The following is an 11,241-nucleotide window of genomic DNA, read 5'->3' as shown; positions in this document are numbered from 1 at the left end:
AGGGAATTTATGCACCCATATTTCATCAAGACATGAGGCCTCTTTTCCTTGTTTATTATTCCTAAAACATTTAAATTTTTAGAAATAATATTAGTGATAAGGGAAAAAAATCTTCTCTAACTGGAACAGTCATTTCAATGGACCAAACTATTACAATGTCAGCTAAGTCTGTGCTCTAAAGGATGCAGGCAAGCATGAATTATGGGCTGGCACTGTGTCAAAAATGCAGCTATTGTTCTCAAAAACAGGATGCAGACCAAGGGGAAATGGTGTCTAGTCTTGACTGTTCATATGATAGGCATAAAAAAAAGCACTTTAGTCCTATTGAAAAGGTAGAAGGTCAAATCTTCATGGGATAAATCTTTTCTTTATTCTCCGCAATCTGTTGATTTCCAACGTATAAGGGTCTGGATCACCAAGCATAGCTAAAAGTATTTGTTTCATCCATCAGTTTGTGGCGTGTGTTATCCATAGCACACATGGGAGACTGCAAAGCAGCAACTGATAACTTACAAACGTGGAAAGTTCCTTTTAAGCCAGATTTTTCATCTGGAACTACACAAAAGTCACTTAAATGCACTCTCTGAACATAGGTGGAGAAAGAAGAAAAAAATTGTTTGCATTCCTCAGGTGAGAACTTGTTCACATTACAGTCACACTGAGAGTCCTGTGGGGATCAGGACTGACCTGTGTTAGGTGTGCATCAAAATGTGTCTGAGGAGCTTCCAGTTAATCAAAATTGGGTGGAGAGAAGCACAACCTGGCTTCTTCCATGGAGGTAGAGGACCTGCATAAGTCCCTCCAAGCACAAAGAGAAGCTATATAAGGTGACTCCATTTGGAGCATCCTTACCCAGTAATTATCTGGTTGCACACAGTTCTCACCCTGTAGTGTGTGTCAGTAGCTCACACTCCATATTTGCAACAAAATGCATTTTGTAGTGGCCAAGGGTGAAAATATGCACAAGGCAGGGGCTCTGCACCAGCCCCAAGGCATACACATCTTTGCTGATTTTCCTTGCAGTGGCCATTCCCCATCTCTCCAGGTCCTCTGGGGTAGCAACTAGATTTGAGGCTTCCAGTTAAGCAACTAGACCAATGTGTTCCTCAGCCAAAGCTGAGCTGAATGGGGCTTCCCTGTATTGTTCTGCTGGCTGGACAGCTGCCCTCCTCCCTCCCTTGGGTGGGGAAAACCCGTGTGTGTCTCCCAGAAGGGAGCTGCCCCCCACACACACACACCCCTGCCCCAGACGTTGTGAGAGAGAGCACCTTTCTGCTGTTTAGCAATACTTGAGTAACATCGAAGAGCAGCTCCTCATTGAAATGGAGGGAAGGAGAGAGGGATGGAGCAGTGAAAACAACCCCAGGTGGCTCAGCAGCAGATTTGCTGCCTCTCTAGAATGCTTTTGGATACAGTGGTAGGGAATAAATCATGCTTTCCCCAGACCCAGGCTACTTGGTGCTACCGTTTTCCTTCCATGCAGTAACATGTGTCACAAATCATGTCTTCATAACTCAACACTATATCAGGCTACCAGTACATTCCTCCATTAAGGGAACAGCCCCCTGAGGAGGGTTGCTCCAGGCAAGCCTTGTGCCAGGGAAAATGCTTCTGGAGAAAGGCACTGGACAACCCTCCCCAGTAGCTCTGTTTTTCTCTTTGACCTCCCTGAGGGTATGTCTCCATGGACGGGTGCAGACAGATGCATTTTCACTCCACCCAAGCGCTGAGCTGGTTGGCTTGAAGCCAGCTGTGGCTTGGAGCTGCATGGCTTCACGTGCCTGAGCTCACAGCTCCCACCAAGGAGCTTTCATGGGCACACAGCCCCAGACAGGGTCGGCTCATGCCCTGCCAATGTCTCTCTACATTGACAAGCCCAGAATGTAGTCAAAGGCTGAAGAGCCAGGAGGTGACATAGCTGTCCTACAGCACTCCCCACTATTAAACTAGGAAAACTGGTAAAACTGGAAACAGCCAATCCCTCTGTCCTCTTGGGCTGGTAGCGATGACTCAGTAGCCAGATGGATCGCCAGATGGATCGCTCCACTCAGATGTTTAGTGCTGCTTTTATCCAACGTAGGAAAGCTATCCCAGAACTGGCAGCACAGTCAGATAGCACGATTCACCATGCCCGATTTGGAGAATGGTCCAAGGATTGTTGCTAACATCACAAACCCAGGACAACTGGTCCAGTCGGCAGTTGGGATGTGAGGGATGAGTCTTTGTTATGTATCATGCATGATTAGTCAACAGAAGCAGCCCCATTTCAATGTAGTGTCCTGGAGAAAGCTAGTAGGATAGCAATGGTCTGGAGAAGTATTAGGTTTGGTGCCTGTGGATGGTGAAGCAAGTAATGATGGAGACAGTTTTGCAGTCAATTCACATAAATCAGTGGTTATCCTGCCTAAGGAACTGCACTGGTGTAAGAGTTGGTCCAAAGAGTACAATATTGTCTCAACATTGCCAACAGAGACCTGGAGATGGAATGCGGTCCTCATGGACACCAAGACACAAAGACCCTGGGAAAGAGAACTGCATGGTACGAGGAGTACTATGCCACTCCCTGCTACCTGGGACTGAAAGGAACAACTACACCATGGGAAGGAGAACTGCACGGTACAAGGAGTACTGTGCCATTCCCTGCCACTTGGGATTGAAAGGAACGATTACAATAAGGCCACATAATCACTGTCCAGAAGATGGATCACAACCACTGGCATAGCAACGAACCAGAAAGCTTGAACTTCAGGTGAACTTTTCTTCATTATAATATCATTATAATACAAAAACACACCTCCTGGTCTGAAGCTACCCTCCTCTAAGGCAAACCATGCCTTGAGCACTCCTTTTTGGACATGCGCGGTAACCTTGCTCGAGAAGGTGGAGACTGGCAACAATCCATGGGCCAGAGAAGGAGCAAGGTGTGTTGCTTGGCATAAAAGATGGCTCCTTAGCAACCCAACTTTGGAGATCTTCCCCACCAAGGATCACGACAATCGGAAGGACTGGCGGGACGCTGCCTGGACCTGGGACCATGGGGACGCCTTGGACCCGTGGTGGTAGCTATAATCCTCTTTCCTTTTATTTTTAGTTTACCTTTCCTTCCATCCCTGTCTGTCTATCTATTGCACGCTGCTTTACAGGCAAACAATAAAGTTGTGCAGTTTGATCAAAGCATAACCCCTTGGTGTGGTCACCTTGATTTTTGCGCTTCGAGATCATAGTAAACGAACCATCACGAGCCCAGTGAGTGGACCGTGACAACTGGGTGCAGTTCATTCCTTCCCAGTGAGGGAGAGTAACCAGACCTCACCAGGCTTTTTGTTGCCTCTGCAACGCTATGGTTACACTCCAGCAAACCAAAGTAGACAGGACAAGGCTGAGGCTCAAGTGCTCCCTGGGAGCAGACCACAGCCCTTTGCTCACTGTGTCCTGGAGAGGGCAGATAGGCTGGGAGGGGAGCAAAGAGGCTGTACAACAGCCCCGGGGAGGGGTTTTTGGCTGATTCAGCAACATTACTCATGCAGACTCTTTGGCTGCCTGCTCCCGGCTGGGGCTGTTTAACAGATAAGCGGTTCTCTGATTATCAGCTGCAGAAGTGATAGTAGATTTAACAAGCCAAATATTACATTTTTCTCACAGTGGGAGGGTCATCCCTGTTGGGGAGACTTGGAAAATACCCAAAGGGGCATAAGAAATCATCCAGGGTGTGGGCAGATGTCATGCAAGGTAGCAAACACTTTTCCTGGGGTACTTTTAGGTCTTCAGATTCTACTTGCAAAGTCCCAAGTAGTGCAGGGACAATCTGACCATTCCAGGGTGCATGTGGACATAGGGTGCAGAACAGTGGCTTTCACTGGTTTTTTTCTGTTGTCACTGGTTTTTCTCTACCCAATTACTGACAGTGATTGCAAGGCAAAATAAACAGCCTTCCCTTTGGCTGTGCCCTTGCTCCCCATTCCGGTGGCTCTCACTGCAGAATTAGCTGGATCTCTGTTGTTCAGTTTTCCCATAAATTCTGGTTTGAATCACAGTTCAGAAGAATTGTATTGCTGGGAGGGCAGAGGTCTGGAGGAGAACAAGTATCTGTCATCACTAGGTAATAATGAAAATCACAACCAATTAATCATCATCATTCATTGATTTACAGCATTTAAATTAATTATCAGTGTTTGAAAATCTAAGCCCCTTTCATCTAAGGTTGCCCAAACCACTACACTCCTATATGTAGTTACTGGACTCTTGCAAAGTGTTGAAACCAAGCCTGGGAGGAGTTAATTGAGTGTAGAAGTGTAGGTGGAAATTGAATGTAGCAGCTGTGACTCACAGTCACTTGCTTGTATCCCTGTATTGTTTGCATTGCTTGTAGTGTTTGCAGAGCTCCAGTTTCTGAAAACTGGCAGCTTTAGCCAGCCCAGTAGAAATAAACAACAATCCAGAATTAACATCAGAGAAATAAATACCCAAAAGACTAACCAATACATATAAATAACAGTTACCCGACATCCCGAGCATGAAAGGTTGTGCATGTTGGAGAGGTTGCTCTTCCCAATAAGGTTAATTGATGGCACAACCAAAAAAGAGCCACTTGGGGTTTTAGTTGTGTATCCAAACAGAGGGTGGCAGGACTCCAGCCAGGACACCACTGCCGACTCAAATGGGAAATTTGAGAACCTGTTAAGGAAGCTAAAGGAGCACGAGGAGAACTACAGATTAAAACCACACAACAGGACGTTGTTCATGCCGAAGGAAATAAAAACAGTGCTTGTACATATACAGTATTTACTTAAGATCTCTTAAGCCACTCATGCTGCTATGGCACGAAAATGTATCATCGGATCACAGAATGGCTTGGGCTGGAAGGGACCTTCAAAATCACCTAGTTTCAACCCTCATCCCTGCCACAGGCAGGGCCCCCTCCCCCCAGCCCAGGCTGCTCCCAGCCCCGTCCAGCCTGGCCTTGAGCCCTGCCAGGGATGGGGCACCCACAGCTGCTCTGGGCAGCCTGGGCCAGCGCCTCGCCGCCCTCATGGCAAAGAATTTCTTTCTTATATCTAATTTAAATCTAAATCTCCCCTCTTTCAGTTGAAAGCCATTCTCTTTTATCCTATCACCAAATGCTGTTGTAAAAACGTGTCTCCCTGGCTTTCTTGTGAGCACCTCCAGGTACCGTGAGCTGCTCTAAGGTCTCCCTGGAGCCTGCTCCTCCCCAGGCTGAACCGTCCCAACTCTCCCAGCCTGTCTTCATAGTAGAGGGGCTTCAGCCCTCTGACCATCTCCATGGCCTCCTCTGGTCCATGTCCTTCTTATGCTGGGTGCCCCCAAGTTGGATGCAGCACTGCAGGGGGGGTCTCAGCAGAGGGGCAGAACCCCCTCCCTCGCCCTGCTGGCCACGCTGCTTGTGATGCAGCCCAGGATATGGTTGGAGTTCTAGGTAGCAAATGTACCTTGACAGGTCACGTTTTGCTTCTCATCAACCAACACACACAAGTCCTTCTCCTCAGGGCTGCTCTCACTCCATTCTTCTCCAAGCCTGTATCTGTGCTTGAGATTGCCCTGACCCATGTGCAGGACCTTGGCCCTGGCCTTGTTGAACTTCGGGAGTTCACATGGGCCCACTTCTCAAGCCTTTCAAAGTCCCTCCAGATGGCATCCCTTCCCTCCAGCACGTTGACAAGGTTTTACAGGGACCAGGGAATACAGGTTGATATTTTTAGCTCATTTCATCTGAGATACAAAAATCCAGTTTCAAAAGATTCAAAAGATTATCAGCCTGAGCTCCAGCTGTAGTTTTCAGTGGAACAACCATGGTCATCATATATAAGTGTTTTGAACAAGACATCATATACTATTGAGTTGCATAGGGCCTTTATTAAGCATCTTGCATATGAATAAAATATCATCAGTTTGTGAGAGCTTATCATGGAAATGAGGAGAAATAACAGCCTCAGTTGTCAGGTCTACTGACTTAACTGTCTACTGACTTAACTCAATGTGTCAACATGATCCCAGCACTACGTATGTGGCTCCACCTTATCTCATTCACCAAAATCAAGGGAAAGGGCACTGTGCATTATCCTACTCAGCTGGAACAAGAGGAAGTGGAGTGGAGCTTTGATCACACAACCTTGTGGACTTGAGAGGCCTCACTGCACAGACACATGGATCTAAGAAGGCTGAGGAGATCTTACTTCTTTTTTGTAAAAAAAAAAAAAAAATAGGCTGACCTGAAATCATGGCTGCACCTGAGCTGAATGTCCTGCCAAACTGCAACATGAAAATTTGCATGAATAATGATAGAAAGTCAGCATGAATCTGCTGACACCATTGATGACTCATGATGACACATATGACAGGTCGTCTGATGCCACTGACAGAGATGCTGTCATGGGGCAGCCCGGTCCAGCAGTCCAGATCCAGGAATGTAGAAACAGCATCTCAGTGCCCATCTCGCACCACCAAGCATAAGCCCAGACTGCTGGGCTACCAGGCACTCTGGAAAGGAGGAAGAAGGAGAAGGAGAAGGAGAAGGAGAAGGAGAAGGAGAAGGAGAAGGAGAAGGAGAAGGAGAAGGAGAAGGAGAAGGAGAAGGAGAAGGAGAAGGAGAAGGAGAAGGAGAAGGAGAAGGAGAAGGAGAAGGAGAAGGAGAAGGAGAAGGAGAAGGAGGAGAAGGAGGAAGGAGAAGGAGGCTCCTGAAGGGGACCTCTGGGAGGAAGGAGGCTCCCTGTCTCAAGTAATATTTAAAAGAATTAAAGCAAAGCTTTGATCTGTGCTGTGCTCTTATTCCAGAGCTACCTAACTTATGAACCTCTTAACTATGGTTATCCGATGGTGAAGAGGTTGTAACACTGCCCGAGTCCCCCATCCAGCTCAGTGCAGTGAATGGCACTTACCACTGAGGACACCCCCAGAACTTTGGAGTGGGGCTCCCTTTATTAGAAGAGACTTGAAAGGATTTGAACCCTTGATCTCTATTCCAGAGACATTCTTTTTTGCCGAGGCTGATACTGAGCTGTTCCTAATCTTCCATTTCATGAATGGCACATAAAACTAGCCTTGTCTTCTGCTGATTTTTGGTCCAAATACATTAAATTTTATAGCTCAACCCAACTGTTTTATTTAACCACCCCAACAGAAAATGACTTGCAAATTTCATTTCAAGTTCATCCAACTTATCTGTTTAGTTTCCCCATTTGGTAACTGAATCAGCAATATGTTTGATGGGTTTAATCTTCACCAACCAGAGCTCCAACAGCTCTAGTCTAGTCTAGACAGAGGCAGTCACCCTTCAGAGAAGGATATGCAGCCTTAGCTGGGCCCAGGAACTGTTCATTTGCTAGCAAGCTGCCACTTATGTCTTTCATTTTCGGGGGGGTGGGGTGGAGGGGTGGTGCAGCTCAGTAGGGGAAGTTGCTGTAAATTTTTAGCTGAAAGCAATTTTGCAGTAGTCTCAATGAAACACAAAGCAGATGCCTTCAAGAAGCAGAAAGAGAGCAGAGCTGACTGACGCCTCAGTGGTGCAGACAACTTTGATCCATATTTCAAAGACTGAACTGAAATTGGATCCGTGCTTCCAAACTTGGTTTGTGCTTCCTTCTTAAAGGAGCTATCCCAAAGATTGTATTTGACATTTTTTTTTCTTATGAACAATGTAGAAAAATCTTACCTGTTCCTTATAATCTCTTCCCTTATGAAGAATGAATGAATGAATGAAGAATGAAAAAATTCAGAATTTTTTATTTCCATTTTTGACTCCTAGCAGGTATGTCGTCGATATTTTGCTGAATGACTTCAGATTTATTACATTCTAGTTTTGGTAGTCCAGTCTCAAGATGTGCCATTTTACACTTGAAATATTGCATTTACTTCTATAGCATTACTTCAGATTGGAAAGAGATCTGGGACCCACATAAGTTCAGGTAAAGCTTAAGTAAACTGGTTGAGCACATCAAAAGCCCTAAGAGTCAGTCTTGAAAGGATCCAGTATCAATCATTGCATCATTGCTATTGGAAAATGTCCAGTTTAGGTCTCAGTTTCCAGAAAATGTAGACAGCATTCTGACAGCAAGAGACATTACAAATGTATTCAGGCTTTGACAGAAAATGGGAAAGTATCAGAAAAAATAGTTATGGGGAAAATTAGTTTGATTCTCAAATTTATACTTCCCATTACAGTGAAGTTTTTTCTGTTTAATGATACGTTGAGCTGGGAAAAAACATCAAAAAGGAAAAAAAGTTCAGAGATCACTAATCAGCGCAATAACAGCAAAAGTAACAATGCACTGACACTGGTAATTAGAAACATCACCAAGCATAATAAAATGGACCATCATCAAAGGAATCTTAAATTAGAAAAATACGCAGATGACAAAAGGAGACTCTTAATGATACATAGAAATTGAATAGTAACGTAACAATTAACAGTCATCTGAAATCCTGTCTTAGACACTTAAGTAATTCCTTTATTTATAAAATGGTTGCCCTCTTATTCATTTCCACAATATTTACTTTCCTACTTTCTTATGCACTTTGCAGTTAGTGACATAACTTTGAGGTTTCGGACCATATGTGCACTTCTGTTATTGAAAAATCTTGTAAAAAAAAGAGGTGTGGTTTGACCTGGGAGCTCTGAAAGAATCAGGATGGGCCATTTACAGCACTGGGACTGAATAAAAGAAGAACAATTTCTAGGAAGTGCCTTTCACTTCACATATAGAAAACTTTTTTTTGTTAGTTTTTTTTTTTTTCCCCAATTCCATTTTTTTACTAGAACTCAAAAATGCTTTTCAAATGTAAGGAATCCACCTCTACCCAAGTAGTCCCTTAAATGTCCATTAAAGGTTATGATATGACAGTAGCAGCACTTACAGTTCTGAGCATCTAGAAAATATCCTGGTGCCAACTGCAAATGACAGAAGCACTCTTCCAGTTGCAATCAGAGGGGAGTGCTGAATTTTTAAGATCTATTTTATCCATCAGGCCCTGATGGAAGGATAATAACAGATGGTGGGTAAAGAAGGCTGGTGGTCTTCTAGTCATTTAGCTCTACCCATTTGGTTTCAGTCTTGCAATAATCTTCATGTCACCTTGGAATCAAATTAAGCATTTAAGGAGGTCAGATTGTCACTTTCAGATTTTTTTGTTATATATAGCTAATCTCTTCCACCTAAGCTCTATGGGCTGACATTTTTCAGAAACATGTTTGAAAGCCCTAGTAAGTCTTCATTTTGGTATAGGCTACTTTCTTTCTCTCTCTCTCTTTCTTTTATTCCTCCCCTTCACTTCTTGTTTTTTTAACCTGGCACCGGTTTAGTCTTAGCACTTTCAAGGTCATCTCATGAAAATCTTTTTTCAGATCTGGGCTCTGAGTCCTGGCCTGATGATGATCAGTTTCATTCCATCTCACTCCATCGCACTTAAAGCTGAGCAGATAATTTGAGGTGTTGGTCTATAGCCAACAGAGAGATAGAAGTACTACCAGAGGAGTCATGCTACCAGTAAGTGATTTTACAACTTTTTGGGTAGGATGCTCTTCAGAGATTCTTTCTCCATGGCCAATAGTAGAAAGGTAGTTTAAAGCAAGTACATAATTTTCAGAAGCTGAAATAAAAAGTGTCAGATCCAACCATTAATGCTTCATCAATTAGTGGTAGGATTAACCAGTGTGTATCTTTTCTACTGAAGTCAACATGGTACCTGGTCTTTCCCTTTTATTAGAAACAGCTCAGACAAACACTTGCTGAGGAAGGTCCAGAAGTGCTTGATCCAGCCTAGGAGACTGACCGGAGACACAAGTGACTCTTCAGGCCCTTCCCAGCCTGTACCTCTATTAGTCTATATGGAATCAAGACCAGCTGCTGGACAAGACTCTTCTACAAGCAGTCTCTAACAGTGCCTATTTCTTTCCACTGGCAAAAAAAAAAAGGAGCTTGGACACAAACATCTACATCACATAGATCTATATTTAATCTGGCAAATCCCACCAATATGGTTCAAATAGAAAGCACATCTTGTGCAATTTAGTCTCAAATATTTGCAGTTTTGATAGTGCAGCTGGGTATCTCCTACTTATTAGCAAAGGAGAGAGATCTCCATAGCCATTGCAACGCATGTGATGTTTATTAGAAGTAAAACATCTCTGATATCTGCGATTGAGTGATAATGTGCGAGGCTGAAGAGCAACCTCACAGTTTATAATTCAGTACACTTTCTGGTTGCCTAAAGACCAGATGTTTCAGTAAGAAAATGATGAACTCTGAGTAGGTGGAAGGTTTGAGGACAGGATGATAACGCAGAACTGAAAACTGCACATTCTCCAGAATCTTATGTGACTATAAATCACAGTAGGCTTTTTCAAACTGCATTGGGAGCCAAATTCCACATACATCCTCCATCAAAATGAATATTTGTAACAGTGACAACAGTTACAGTCTGGCAGGAGTTAATGAACTAGTGGGATGAAAGCAAATGTATTTGCATTTCAAGGTAGCATGAATTAAAAAAAAATACTGAAGGTGGCTTTCTACCATACTTTTAACAATGAAGTTCACTGGATAAATGAGCGCAGCACAGAATAATCCAAGCAATTCATAGAATTAGTCTTTGGAGAAGGCAAAGATTTCTTCCTGTGTCTATGGAAAAGGAGTTAAACCCCTGACTATAAAACCAAACTGCCAAAGCAGGGATTAATATGGAGACCCCCCTTCTCTCTCTGCTCACTGCAGCGTTACGCTAAATGGGCCTTCCCAACAGGAGCAGGGATGGGATAGATCAGTCTTGTCAGAAAACAGGTGAGCATTTGCAGTTTCAGGTGGATGTTACCTCTTGGGCTACAATCTCAGCTACTTCTGGGAACAGCATCCTACATTCCAACATAGTTCAACAGAAATATAGCCCCTATTCCACCTATTCCACCTCATTTCTAAGTCTGATGCCATGTTAACTTCATACTAGAAGCTGGCAACTTGGCATACTTTCTTTCCTAGCAAGCTCAAAACCAAAAGCCTGTGGTAAAATTCTGGCATCAGTAAGGGCAAGGGTTTTGATTTGAATGTGGCAAAAAATTCCCCCTGAGTCTGAACTCTGGACACTTCTCCCTCACTCTGGACATTTTTGATACAGATTTAAAGGTTGTGGAAGGAACATTACCTAGGACTGGCTGGCTCAAGTCCTCAGTGTCTTGCAGCAGTGCTCATGTACCACAGCAGCAGTAATATTGTTGGGCAATAGCAAAATGATGTG

The sequence above is a fragment of the Falco naumanni genome, chromosome 2, assembly GCF_017639655.2.
Source record: "Falco naumanni isolate bFalNau1 chromosome 2, bFalNau1.pat, whole genome shotgun sequence".
In the NCBI taxonomy this organism is placed as follows: domain Eukaryota; kingdom Metazoa; phylum Chordata; class Aves; order Falconiformes; family Falconidae; genus Falco; species Falco naumanni.
This window is presented reverse-complemented; position numbering follows the sequence as displayed.